Below are 15,362 nucleotides of genomic sequence, written 5' to 3'. Positions count from 1 at the left end.
TAATCAAAACATTGCTGAAGCACTGTTAGGTACAAGTACAAAAGCAATGCCAGAGAACAAGTAAAAGAGGAGGCTATAGCAAAATGGATTGGACGGTCGGGGTTACCACTGACTACAGTAGAAGATGAGGACTTCATTCTCATGATAGAAGTATTTGATAAGAAGCTGACAGTGCCAAAGAAAACAAAGATAAACAATCTGATTGAAAAACACTATGAGGAAGAAATGACAAAGTTTAAGAAACGACTGTGTGGTGCTCGTAAAGTGTCAATTGGAATTGACCTATGGACTAAAAAGGGACTGTCTGCATCATTCCTTGGCATAAGTTGTTGCTTTTTTTGTGTTGATCAAAACAATCCATAACACATCCTGCTCGCTCTTGAACAAGTTGCCCATCCACACACTGCCCAGTCTATTAAAGCCTGCGTGGATAAGTGCATGCAGGAATGGGGCATTTCAAATGACAAAATTCTGACTGTAATAACAGACAATGGTAGCAATATGGTAGCAGCATTTAAACACTCTTTTCAAGAAGAAGAAGAAGAGGCTAGTTCAGAGGATCAAGAGGAGTCCCCCCAAGGTGAAAGTGATTCAGAGGAGACTGAAGACCATAAGTAAGTCACTTTTATTCATAATTTCATTTGACAGTAAGTTAATGTATTACCTCATTTACCTGATACGTATTTACTTTCTTTTTGGTAGCTATCAAAACATGGAGATGGATATGGAAAGGATGCCATGTGTGGTTCACACACTGCAGCTTGTGGTCCACATGCTAAACAAGGAGTCAAGTGTGAAGCGAATCCTTGACAAAGCACGATCAATTGTGAAGCTCTTTCGCAAGTCATCTGTTGCAACACAGAAGATTTTGGATAAGTGCGGCCTAATTGTTTTGAATGATTGTCCCACGCGCTGGTCCAGTACATATTACATGATTGTACGACTCCTCAAAGTTAAAGATCCTCTTTGTGAAATAGCAAATGAGATGGGGTGGGACAACTTACTTTCTAGTGAGTGGCAGAAGCTCAGCTCATTGCATGAACTCTTGTTGCCTTTTGCCGAACACACACAGACTCTTCAGAGTGACACAATGTCTATGTCACTGATCGTCCCTGCCCTCTTGGATTTGCATAGCCACCTTACTGATTTTGAAGAAAACACAAGTCATCGGGATTTTGCCACTCTAGCACGAAAAATGAAAGTAAATTTAAACCAGCGCTTTGCCTGGGTATTGGATTCATCAGATGAAAAGTTCTCTCCACTTGTTGCCGCTGCTTTCTTTCTCAACCCTACTGTGTGTGATACTCTCCTTGATGCCGCTGATGACAGTGTTCAGGAACTTTTTAAGCAGGCAGAGGGGTATGTGGTCCAGTGCACTCAGAGTCAAGAGACTCACCCTGATGATGATGTGGAGGAACTGAATAGACCAGAGCCTGACCCTGAACCACCATCTTCCTCCTCAAGGCAGCCAGTCTTCAGATTTCTGTCCAAATGCCGTGCAAAGCCTAAACCGAAGTTATCCACATGTAGCATCAGGCAGCAATTGAGCAAGTATAAGGAGGAGCTCTCACAGCCCATTACTTGTGATTCAGGAATCCAGTTTTGCCTTGGGAAATGTGACACATTTTATCACAGCTTGAAACCATTAGCATTAGATCTGTTAGCTATGCCGGCTTCGCAAGCTTTTGCAGAGAGAGTTTTCAGTGTCACAGGTGACCTAACCAGGGGAAAGCGTAACAGAGCAAAAGTCACTTTAGCACGAAGTGCTTTCTTGAAAATGAATAGAGGTAAATAAGTGTTGCTATTCTGTGGTTGAATTGCCAGCATTATGGTAGCAAGAAGAAAATGTCGTTCAGTGCACTTTAGATTCTAAATTAAAAATGTTTGCAGTTATTGTTCAGCGCAGCTGTAAGCTTTAAGGTCATGGACCTAACTTTATTTTTCTTTTATTGATGGTGAATTGGCAGCTAGTTGTTGTTTGAATTACCATGACAGTGTTTGTTGCTGCAAAAAAACTTTTGATTTGAAATAAAGACACCGTTGTATTGACATAAAGTTGAATTTGTGTTTTATATATTTTGGTTAAGTTTGTTTCCTATACCAAACTTTCAAAATATTGTAAAAGATTGTCTAGTAAATCTGTTATTGATTTTAGTCTTATTTTAGTCGACTAAAATACCAAGCAATTTTAGTCGACTAAAATAAGACTAAAATTAAAACAAATCAGATGACTAAAACTTGACTAAAACTAAAAAGAATTATAGTCAAAGGACTAAGACTAAAACTAAATTAAATTTTGTGTCAAAATTAACACTGCCCCCACCTGAGGACAAAGGACTATTAACGGCCCGAAACCACGTAGGCTAAGTGGACAACACCTCCAGTTTCAGGTCTGACTCCTCCCCCATGAGCGCATATATACCAGCTCTTAGACCAGCTATTTCAGAATTGACAAAGCCTCTTGGATAAGAGGTGAAACGTCTTCCAACTTTAAAACCAAGTCCAGATGACATCCCCTAAAACTACTACAATGGAACCAACCTGGATGAATGAGAGTCTTCATAGACATATTTAACCATATTTTTCCTAGTTTTTTTAATATACTGATGTGTCTTCCTCCCATGTCCAGAAATAATAAAGGCAGGTGGATTTGGAATTTAGAATCAAGTGTGAGAAAACATGCATTGTTCAGGTGTTTGCTTTTGTGTTGGAATGGCCACAGAGCTACAGCACCTCAGTGGTTTTTGCACTCTTACCTGTCAAAAGTTGCCACAGAATTGTGATCATTTGGACACGAGTTGTGACAACCTTTACTTTTGAGGCCAGGCCGGCGGTCAGTCTGCTCAGTGTATTAAATCCATTCATAGAGTCCAGAAGATATCAGGAGCTTTCTAATGACAGTGAAGGAATCCCCTTTAGAGTCTTAGACAAACAACAAAGTCTCCAAGTTTGTCGTTTTTGTCTGTTTTAGTTGAAATGTGCACTTAACTGGAATCTCACCTAAATCTCCTGAAAATGTGATGGGACTTCTATGTAAAATACTTATACTTAAGCACCTTAAGAAACATGTTAACCTTGTTTTAGTTAAAAAAGAAGAAAAAAAAACCCTACACTGTTTATTGCAGTCATCACCAGTTGCTGTTGTTTTCAACATGTCCATTTCTATGATCACAAATGAATTTTAATTTAAAACTTAGCGCTTGACTTGGATCAGTAACCACTGATTTAACACTCGAGTGTTGAATTTTATTTGCCTCTCTGAGGCGGGAAAATTAGCCCAGAGACTTGTGACATGGTCTACACTTGAAATGAGAAATGAGAAGGGATCATCCTGAATTCAGTTTGTATTGCTGAACCAGGTTCTATTCATTAAGACATTCTCTGAATATCAAGGAACACACAGTTTATTGAACCCCAGTGGCACATAAAACAAGCATGCCCATATCTAAGCCAGTTTGAATAAATAATTTTAAACTTTGGGTAAGTTTAGATCCAAATTTGGCACAAAAAAAAAGTTAAGAAAAAGAGCCAGGATTAAAAAGACCTTTAAAATGTGGTGAATATGAATGTGTGAAAATGCAAAGCTGATACAAAACAATGTCAGCAGTTGGCAGTCACCTCCATCACAAATTGCACATTAGCCATGTGCAGAGTGGGGTGGCTGTTAGAGGCACCATCACACAAGTTGGAATTATCACACTGATTACAAAAAAGATCCCATTCAAATTCTGCATAGGGAGATTTGAAATCAAATTCCATATTTTTCTAACATTTTTCTACATTTTTAGCAGATTTTGAATCTGGATTCTTTTACCTTGAAATGTTTCACTGTATAATGCTTTTTAATGGATTATTTCTTCTTATTGTCACATTTGACAAAAAGTGTAAAAGCTTCCGTTTGCCGTAGAGCGCCAGTACATTTCAAAAGTCTCCATCTGAAACCAGGCAATGAGGCAGAAAGGAATAGAGAGTAAGCTCCAGCTTCTGTCGCTGAGCTGCACCCACAGCATACTAATACCAGCTCAGTCCAGCCATTTTGCACACCAGAATGCAAAAGCTTGATGGGGAAATATTACGGAGCTGACAAACCGAATGGATGCTATGAAGGTGAAGCAGCCAAAGAGCAGGCCCCGAAGAGAATTCCGCCTCTTTGGTGTTTGGTCATGTTATTCAGCCTAAAAAATGGCTCAAGGTGCCTTCATAGCTTTTTGATTTAGACTTTTTTTTTTTTCGCACCCAAAGAATTGTTTATTCCAGCTATTTACATGAATTTAGTTTTTGCAGGTTCCCTCATATTATTTTTCTTTAATTAGGGGAAATATTCCAATTGATTTCTATGTCAACTTATGTAGGAATAGTAAAAAATAATTTTTGTAGCCCTTTTTCCTATCTTACTCGTCTTTATATTCCTTTTCCTCAACTAGACACTAAAACAGTCAATAAAAGCTCTAAATATTCGGAAATCAAATATATGTATGTTTCTAGTTAGAACAGTGCTCAGGGTAAAAAAAAAGTTTTTACAAAGTGATTGTTCCATTTTTCATGATGTGAATAAATCATGCAAACAGCAATATTAGAAAGTTCAGTGTATTGAGAGAAAAAACTAAAAACAGGAACAGTGAACTGGGGAAGACCATCCTTTTTTATCATTTAGCAAACCCACATGTATGGAAGTCAAGGTTATATGTTAGTTTTAGGATTACTTTTTTGGGCAAAAATTTACAATATTTATCAGAATCAGAAATACTTTATTGATCCCACACGTGGGAAATTTGTTTGTAACCGTAGCTATTAAAAAAAAAAGAATAGTAAACATAAGAGAAAAAGTAGAATGATATAAAAAACTAAAATGTTACATAATGTTAACAAATAAGGTGGTATATTTTAAAAAAACAATTTAAAGTACAGTACAGGTACAGGTACAGGTAACAGTACAGGAGAGGATGTGCGAAAATGTGCAAAAAAAATTAGCAAAAGTCATCATGCAGAATTAACTCTGTGAGTAATTGTAAAGTGTAAATGTGTTTGGCATGAAGGATTTCCGGTGTCGGGCAGTTTTAGAGTGGAGCTGTCTGAGCCTCACAGGGAAGGAGCTCCGCTGTTTGTCCAGAACAGGGTGGAGAGGATGGTCTTGGTTGTCCATGTTGAATAAGATCTTGTTCAGTGACCTCCTCTCCATCACCGCTTCAATTGTTTCTTGTTTGCAGCCAGTGACAGAACCCGCCCTCCTGATAAGATTACTCAGTCTGTTGGCGTCACTGACTGCAATGCTGCTTCCCCAGCAGAAGAGAAGAAGGTGCTGGCCACCACAGACTGGTGGAAGATCTCCAGCATCTTGCTGCACACATTAACCCTTGTGCTATCTTATGACCCCACCCTTACATTGACGTGTTCGCCCTACCATGACAAAGGTAGATAAAGGTGGAAAGATTTCATGTAATCCATGGACACCAGTGAAGATCACAAACCTTTGAAGAAAAAAGTTCAGCGCACTGTCTATTGGGTCTACATGACCCGACTGACCCAAAGTCAAAGTGCCTTGGATAGCACAAGGGTTAAACGACCTCAGCTTCCTTAGGAAGTAGAGTCTGCTGCAGGTCTTCTTGTACACAGCAGTACTGTTGCGCCTCCAGCTCAGCCTGCTGTCGATAGTCATTCATAGTGATTTATGTCATTTCATCTAAAACGATAATAATTTGAGACAATAGAGCAACTTTAAAACAGCAAAACATTTTGACTAACATATTTCCTTTAACTTACTCAATAGAGGTTTGATCCAAATAATAGCAAAACTAGAAGCTACGGGGAAAAGGTCTTCTAGATCAAAGATAATAAAGGGCAAACCAGGAGTATGATGTCATGATTGTTTTTTTCTCCTGACTGTTTAACAAAAATCCTTTTTGGCAAAAAAAAAGTTCAATTAATTCCAATTTTGAATAATTATGCTGCTGAATAAATAAATTCAAGTTAAAACAAAGTCCCACACTTGCAGCAGTACAAATTTGTTAATCCTTTATTATTCTGATTTTTTTGTTTGTTTGTTTACACTGCTACATTTAGAGCACAACTTCTGTCCATGCATAGTAGATCTTGCTGTAGTAAATGTGGAGATTAAGAGTTATGCCACTTGCAGAAACATACACTAAATGCAGAATTCTTCTGTTAGCTCAAACTAATGAAATTCTAACTAATCAGTGAGACAAAGAAAACTATAAAAATCTATTTGTATTGTTGTAAAAGGACTTGGTTGACAAGCAAAGACTAAAAAACACATATTTAGTGAAGTGGTCGGTGAAGTTTATCAAATTCATTATTCTAATTTTTTGATTGAAAAACAAAGATGTTTTTGGTTAAAAATACACATAATTTGGTATCTATTACAAGATGTGAACCAAATGAAACTATTTTGTTCTTTACCAGACCCGACTGGTGAAAGCACAATCACTGCTGGACATGTTGGCTAAAAAAAAATCACAATCCAAGGAGTGTTGAGTTACAAAACCCCTGTGTATGATATGTTTCGTCAAGCAGGTCAAAATACTGTCATACTAGGTACTGGGCATCCGGCAGGCCGCTGTCAAACAAAGTATGTGAAGCCCATGAAGTGGTGATTGTTTATTAAAGGTCTGCTTGCACCGCTTTCAGCACAGTTGAAAGTACAAAAAAGAAGGTTGTTAGCCATTTTAAGATGGAAATTTATTGAAATGTAGCATATAGAGCAATATGCACGTTTTTAAAAATTAAAATTGGAATTAAATGAAATCTTACTGCATTTAACATGTGGCCATGGTGGCAAAACTCCACATTGTTTACAAAAAAGTCTTTCAAAAGGGTTGAACCCGCATGGAAAGCTTTATTTCATGGTGCTTGACTTCCTCTACTGCTGAGCTGTCAGATGTCAAACCACTCTGGGCTTAACCCGGACGAAGTCGGATGTGAGGTTGCTTTAACATTTCCCTGAGGAACAGGTGAAGAAAAGAGCATGCTGTGTTTTGGAAGTGTACTGTAAAAGTGTGCAGCTCTGAAGCTATGAAACAATTACACTACATTTGACTTTATTCATCAACGTTAACTTATGGTGCATTTGCATGCAGGCAAAGATTAGGCAGCTAAAATCTGCTGGACTGTACTTCAATCAAACAATTTGCTGATAAGGTGTCTGCATGGTTTGTATCAAGTCTGACAGGTTCGCTCACACGAGGAAGGAATCTTGGAACTGGAAAAAAAAAACTCCTGTCAGCTGCTTTGTACTTTTCCACCATGCGGGCATTTGTGTGTATATATGTGGATGTGAGCACACATACACACACACACACACACGTGTCAGGAGGAAAAAAGAAATCCTACTTTTAATTAAAGCTTCAGCCTTTGGTTGTGCTTCTGTCAGGCTCTGATGTCATTGCATGAAGCACCGAGAAAAAACCTTGACTGTTACAGCGTTTCATCAGCATTGTGCCTAGTATGGCAGAATAACAGCAGCATCTATAATAGCGTCCAACACTATAGAAAATAAGGCATAAAATAGCCTAATGAAGACCACTTTGTAGTTCTCACATTTGGAAATGGAGCTGATGGCGTCCAACAGTTACTATGTCAGCAATTTTAAACTGTAACTGGGTGTTAAACAAGTAAGAAAAAATAAGGGATGGATGGAAATAAAATGAAAACATGAAAGGGACTGACGTAAACCCCGGAAAAAGAAAATATATAAAAAAATATGTCTTAATAGACACAAACTATTTTTTTCTTTCTTTTTGTTTTCTTGGACTGTTTTATGTTTCTTTAAAGACTTCAATTCTCCTGCTAAACTTTTATACACACATTTATCATGTCTCAAATGATGAAATAAAAAAACACACATATTGTATATGATGAAATTATCTTAATTTCATGTCATTTTTTGTTTCAATTTTAAAATGATTCCATTTTCTTTTTTTAAATAGCTTGTTTAAATATCAAAATACCTCCACTGAAAAAGCCTTTTTCTTCTAACCTTCAAATCCTCTTTTAATCTGAAGACGATCGGGTTAATGAAATTAACTTTGACATCTCTCATTAGCAGTTAATAGATCAGACAATGAACAAGAACAACAAAACAGAGCGACTTCCCTTCAGGCTGTTTAAAATTAAATGTTCACCCTTGGGGCAAGGACATCCTGCTTTATTAACTGCTACCTTTCAAATGACTGCACCTGTGTAAGGCAAATTGCGAAAGGCTTGCAGCTGAGCACAGAAGTAAGTAAAAGAAAAGGCACATTAAAGGCTCGCAGAGCTCGGTAGTTCATAAAAAGGAGGCTTCAGACAGGAGGCCACTGTGATGATTGAAGTCATGATGGATCCCTTCTGACGCTGAAAGCTTCTGTGGCAGATCGCCAGGATGAGCTCGTACTGTCCTTGTCCCTGCAAGTCCTGCTGTGATCCATTCAGTTGCCAGTCTTCTTGGGCTTCTTCTGCCCACTACTGCCCTTCACTACTTTGGACTCCAACTACACAGAAGCAGTGCACTGCTCATGAACTGCTTGGCTCTCTCCTCCCCTTCCACCTTCTTACACAAACTTTGTCAGAACCCTCTCATTTGACATGCCTCTTGTTGGTTTCAAGAAATTTAAACACTTTTTTTTGTATTTCCCTTCAGACATTTCATCTGTTGCCTCCATCTTCCATCCAGTATGTAAACATTCAGGGTTTGTCTGCAGCTGTTGCGGTCAGTCTGCGGTGTCAAGCCATAGTGACACATCAAACTGTGCAAGGCCTCTAATGAGTCACTCAACAAGCACTTCCACTGACCTTTAAAGAAAAGGACAGCAGGTGCTGATGCTGTCTGCAGCTCAAGTGTCTTTTAAAGAGTCACTGGTGTATATTGAAGCCTCAAATGCAGGGATGGGTTTTGTTAACGTGGCCCCGGCGTCCTGGGTATTGCACACGAACCTTCAGAACCTCTTAACAGAGCTGTAGCACATTGTGACAGGGAAACCTTTAATCCAAAGACCTTGTTGGAAAAGAAAACGGCTTAAAAGGCAAAATGAATCATATTAAACTTGTTTATAACTTAGTTTTACTAATTTCACTAGACTATATTGTCTAGTGTTCTGGATTTTAATACAACCACGCAGCAAACATGTATGACGTAACTCATTAGTCAAAGTAAATACCTAATAAATTTTTTACCAATACTATTTATGAATCCACTGTGTTATGCTGAGGAAAACTTGGATGATTTAAATAAAATAAATGTACATTTTTTTCAGGTGACAAATCATTCAAACACCATGCATTGTAGTCTGTATTCACTAATCTATTGAGCATTGACACTAGTTTTTCTGGAAATTTCCCAGGCAACTGGATTTTGGAATTTTGAAATTCAGACAGGCAAAAATGGCGAACGCCCCACAAAGTGCACCAAATAGTGAGTAGTGAGGGAATTGAAACACAGTACCTGTACGGAGGTTCACCTGTACAGGTGCTGCTGGCTTTTGAGTTGTCCAGGTCCATAGAGGGTCATAGAGAGGAGCACGGGTGTGTCTTTGAGTTCCCTAAAGGCTCGTGCGGCCACCTTAAGAGACGTCATGAAAATGGAACGTACCATTGTCGTGTGTGTGGTAAGTGTATTGTGAAGTAATTGTACAGATAATGCTGTCATACGGTGCCCTTTATGTAGCACTTGAGTCAATAGTAAGGTGTGCGCACTGGATCCTTACTGACCGCTGCACACAAAAGGTTTGCATGTAATACGCAGGTGCCCGTAGGATGCACACACAAATTATGTTCTGACTGTCTAATTCCCCCATTTCTAACAATCAAACGAGGAAGAGGAAGGCACACTTTTCAGTTGAACAGGACTATCATCCCCCTTTTCTCCGTTTAATCCATCAAACCAGGAGATACAAATTATTGTTACAATTTATTGTTCTTTGTGCATCTTCTTTGACTTCTTTCGTATTTTAACCTCAATCAGTTTCACTTTTATTAGCCTTTTTCACCCATCTTTAATTCTTTCCTTTTAGTTTTCATGCACTGCCTCAATTCGCCACCGGTTATCCCTGTCATCTTAAATCAGTCCAGAAATTAAACTGTTTTGCAAGTATTACTGTTTCACTCAGCTTTGGTATTATGTTGCTATCACTAAAATTCCATCTCCTCTTTTGCAAATTCACTTCGGCAATAATTCTTTCATTTCCATCCATAAATTCACAGCACTGCATTTTCTCACCTCCTGATTTGATCATCTATCTACAGGCGGCTATTTGATACCGCCCAGCTATATTCTTCTCCCACACCACCCACTAAAGTCTGTTGTAATTTTATCTCTCGTATATGAGATACTGGCTGTCTGTACTCCTAGTTTTTGCTTCAAGCTCCTTTCTCTTCTTAAAATATGTGATTTCCTGTTCAATTTTTCCAACATTTCCCAAAATGCAATGACATCAGCCCTTTCACATTCTTCTCCGTGACACAATACCTCATCATCTCTGTTTTCTTTCAGATGAACAAGCACTGAAGGCTTCTCCAATCACCATTGAGAATACTTCCCAGCACTTTAAATAACTTATTCCAAGATATTTTAACTCAATTTTATCTCCTAAGGCAGATGTGTGTTTGAGTAATCTTGCATACGTTGCCACTGCAAAGAAATATGAATTTTCTTTAGAAACTTGCATTGCTTCTACAACTTTTCTCATGCTCTTGTAGAGGAGTTTTTCTCAGCATTTCCCGTCCTCAATGACATGAGTCCACTGTCTTATATGGTCCACTTTTATTTTATTTGTAGTCTCAGATGCCATAAAACTGTTAATGACAGTGTTGAGTCCAACTCATTTTTTACAACTTTTTTTGTGTGTGTTGCTCAAAATATTGAAAAACTCAAGTCTAAACTTTATTGCACACATTTGTATTTTGATGACATTGCTGCTAAGTATCTTATCAGATTTAGTAAAATTAGTAAAAAAAAAAAAAAAAGAGAAAGTGAGGAGAAAATAGTAAGGACAAAGACGAGATGAAGAACAAGGAAATGACAACAGAAGCTACTCAGTCTAGATCAGGGGTCGGGAACCTTTTTGGCCAAGAGAGCCATAAATGCCACATATTTTGAAATTTAATTTCGAAAGAGCCATACAATAATGTAGTGTCCTTTCCCCACACTGAGGCACGGAGACTTAACCTCTTTTAAAGTTCTTTATTCCGATTACTGCAGACCGCAACAAACGCCCTTCAATTAATTCAGCAACTCCTGAATCTCTCCCGCCGACACGAGAGCGCTTCTCCCAACTTTATATTCCCCTGCTCCCGCTGCAGCCCTCCCATTTCCCTTATTCGGCCCATAGCTGAACCCCATTGGTCCAAACTACCTAACAACAGGCTGAACGACAGAACTGAGGGCCAATCAGATCTCTGCTTGACGCGTTCAATGAACTCCAGAACTTTTAACGCGGCCCAACAGCCATCCAAGTCAGTCCGCGACAATTTGTTTAAAACTAAATATACAAATGAATGTGTGCATTTGATTTAATTTTAACATTTTTAAAGTAAAATAAGTCTGTGGATTCTTTTTAATAACATTGTTATTCTGTTGCTAATAAATGATGAGTATTTCTCGTGGTAGTTTTGCTGATGGTCTAGTCTGGTTGATACGTGGTGAGTTTCTGCTTCGTTCAGGCGTTGAGACTTTAAACGTCATCGTAGGTCTGAATGTTCTGTAGATGTGAGACAGACTGCTCACATGCAGACGGGGAGCCAAACACACACTCACACGCTGCAGTGAGTGATGGGAAGAGGGTTTTACGTTTTTACAATCCCTGCGCGATTCACCTGCTGTCCCCACAACCCCTCACCCCCACCCTCTGCTTTCTCCCTCACACATCCCGTCCCCGCAACTGCGCGCTCTTTCTCAGAGACGGGAGCGCGCAGTTTTAGGCACGTCAATTCACAGGTTTCCAGCTGGTACAAACTCTGTGAAATAATAGATAATAGTAACTGATAGCGCTGGCGCAGATTTCTCTCTCTAAGCACTGCTACTACTGCGCGCCTCTGACATCGCATCGCGCCCGAGAAGGACTGGTCTAATGAAAAAAAAAAACTATAATTAAAGATTTGTCTGCGAGCCACATGTGACCATCAAAAGAGCCATATATGGCTCGCGAGCCATAGGTTCCCGACCCCTGGTCTAGATGATCCTCTCTTGACCTCCTTTGATTTGAGGAATAGTGACGCACGATTGCAGTCCAGTTTTGTCTCGAAGCTTTCAAAAGATCAGCCGGATGGTTGGCAGCCTGCGTAGTGAAGAGATAAGTGGCAAGTGGCTTTGCAGGAGCATCATTAGGTTTGTCTGAGGCAGTCGGAGTCTTACTGAAGCCCTAGATTCTCACAGAAACCCAATGCCTGTCACTCCCCTGCCAAAAGTGGAGCTTATTTGTGGAATAAAGTCTATTCCCACCATGGAGGAGCAGCATTCAAGTCTCAGCAGAGTGTAGGATCAAAGTCTGCCCTTTTCTCAGTGATAACTCGTATTTTTTGTGCCAACCTAAATTCCACTCATATTTCACAAGAAAACTCCAGACCTCCTTCAAATAAAACTACTGTTCCTAGAACTGTACTTACTTTGTCTCAAAATATAATAGCTTAATGAGCTTCTGCTTATTCTTTTTTTCAATAAACCAGATTGAAAATGGCCAGAAATGTTAAAAATAGCATTTTAATTGATTATTTTAAGATCATATTTTTTGACACCCCATGGGAAAACAATAATTTACTGGATTAATGCACTCATACATTTCCACACTGATGTGGGGTTCAATGTTTTGCCCATGGACGCTTTGCCACATAGGCAGTCAAGACAGGAAATGAACCTGCGATCCTCTGATCATAAGTTAACGGCTTGAGGGCTGCAAATAGTAACCCTTGTGCTATCCTAGGCACTTTAACATTGGGAGTTGGGTCATCTAGACCCACTAGACCAGAGGTCTCAAACTCGCGGCCCGCGGGCTATTTGCGGCCCCCAAGATGATATTTTGCGGCCCCCGCCTCAATATGAAAGTTTAATGTTAATGCGGCCCGCCAGTCTTTGTGAATGACACCTTTTCAGTGTTTGCGGAGCTGACAACCAACCAATCACAGTGGGGTAAATGACTCTTGGGGGCGGGACATTTACCGGGCTTGAAAGCAGGAAAACATTTAAGGCAAGAAACCTGACAGCCCCCTCCCCGGACCACATTAAGGAGTTCCTTACTTTCCTTTTTAGAACGTATTTATTCGCTCGTAATTTTCTAAATCCATGCAGCGGTTGCCGGGGGAGGGTTATGGTTAGGCATGCGGCGGCGTTCAACCCCGACCTAACGGGTCTATGATATCCGCTCCCGCAGGAGAGTCGGGTCGCTGCGCAGAAAAATGTCCCACACGTACCTGCGTGACACCTGACGGGGCTCTAAAAATAAACACGTGCGAGAAAACAACACGATTTAGTCTTAGACACACTGAAAATACGTGTGAAGATGCAACGGTAGACGTCTTTGAGATGAACCAGCGCCGCACCTGGATCTTTGGGGAGACCAGGCGCGCGGGGGGGGGGGGGGGGGGGTCTGCAGTGAGACTGAAGGAGGACAGGAAGTTTGTCCTTGACATTCAATTTAGTTTTAATATGCCTCTCCCCCTTAGTATGATCTGTGTTTATATATTTTTCATAGATTTTTATATATATATATTTTTCCAATATATTAAAATCAATAGGTATTTTGAATGATTTTAATTGATCACTCAACTACAGAAACCGTCAGGACACATTTCCCACAATGCATTGTTTTGTAGTCAATGGCAGCTTGCAGTCAGTACAGTATTAAATTTCCATCTGCATTCACTCAGGTTGGGGCCTTGCTCCGCCCCTTTCTCCTAATATTTTTTTGATGATTGAGAGGTGATGTTGGAGCAAAAGCAAAAACATCCCTCATACACCAGGTGATCTGTGCAGCGTTTCGTCCACCTGGGTGATCTCAAACACGCTTATTGTGCATCTTGGCTGCACATATTTAGTGTCACCAACATGAATTTCCAACTGTTTTTTATGAAAAATATAGGAGTGGCTGACCGGCTGCTCTAACTTGTGACTGGGGTTTAAATGTGCAAAAAGTCATAAGATAGAAAATCCAAAAATGGTTACTGAATTTTGTTTCTCCTTTACGGATTTGTGGTTTAAAGAGTAAACTTAAAAAAAAAAAAGGTTCAACACAGACTCAGATTGGGAGCACATCCTCTCTGACTTCTCCATCTTCAATTTCAGTAAGTTCAGTCCAGATTTACTGACAATCATCTTCATCCACACTGAGGGTCTCAGCTGTTTGGGAGGAAGTGCTGCCAAGTGTCCAGCAGTAAGAAGAAGACAAGAGAAGCCGTGTTCAGAAAATCATTGATAGATTAGAACTGTAGAATTTAAGTCTTCTTTAGTGCTTAATGGTTAGAATTCAACAGTGTTAACTGAACTGTGTTAATAGGGACGCTTAAATCAGAAAACAGCAGATATGGAAGAATAAATAAGCAGAAATGTATTACTGATTTATTTACTTATTGATTTTTACATATTTTATTTGAATGAGAGTTTTACAAGTACATTTTGTGCAGAAAACAGTTAATAATAGAGTATAGTAATAGTATAGTACATGTTACATACAAATTTATTGGCTCTCAGACACTCACAAGTTGCGTGTTTGTGTGTGTTGAAGTTGCGACCCTCCCTCAGCTAGACCCTGCCTTTAGTGGCCCCCAGGTAAATTGAGTTTGAGACCCCTGCACTAGACAGTGCGCTGAACCTTTTTTCTTCAATGATTTATGATCTTCACTAGTGTCCATGGATGACATGAAATCTTTCCACCTTTATCATGGTGGGGAGAACACGTCAATGTAAGGGTGGGGTCATCTAAGATAGCACAAAGGTTTAAAGAATGTTGCCTGAAACTACACAGGACAAAACAGGTACCAAGGTGATCATTCCATTAACAAAGCATGGTGCTGGCAGCCTCATTGTGTGGTGCTCTAGGTGTCAAAGAGACAGGAGGCTAATAGGAGAATCCCTTAATTAAAACTCAACCAATTTTTTTAATTTTAACTCTTTTTATTGCCGTGTGCCAATATGAGTTTAATTTTTTATACACCCTTTAAAATTTTGGTCACAAATTGTTTTAGGACAAGATGAAAAAAAAGCCCACAATTTAAAAATGAGTATCGACATTACTTGTTTTGATTCCTGGCAACTGTATTAAAAAGAAATATTTACACTGAGAAATTATTTGAAAATATTTTTTATAGGTTTACCTGCCAAAAATGTCAATCTTTCACATTGAAGGGCAGCTCCACTGAATTAGTCTCACCACAGGGTACGT

This window comes from Oryzias latipes, chromosome 19 (assembly GCF_053564925.1).
Source record: "Oryzias latipes strain Hd-rR chromosome 19, Olatipes_Hd-rR_3.1".
In the NCBI taxonomy this organism is placed as follows: Eukaryota; Metazoa; Chordata; class Actinopteri; order Beloniformes; family Adrianichthyidae; genus Oryzias; species Oryzias latipes.
This window is presented reverse-complemented; position numbering follows the sequence as displayed.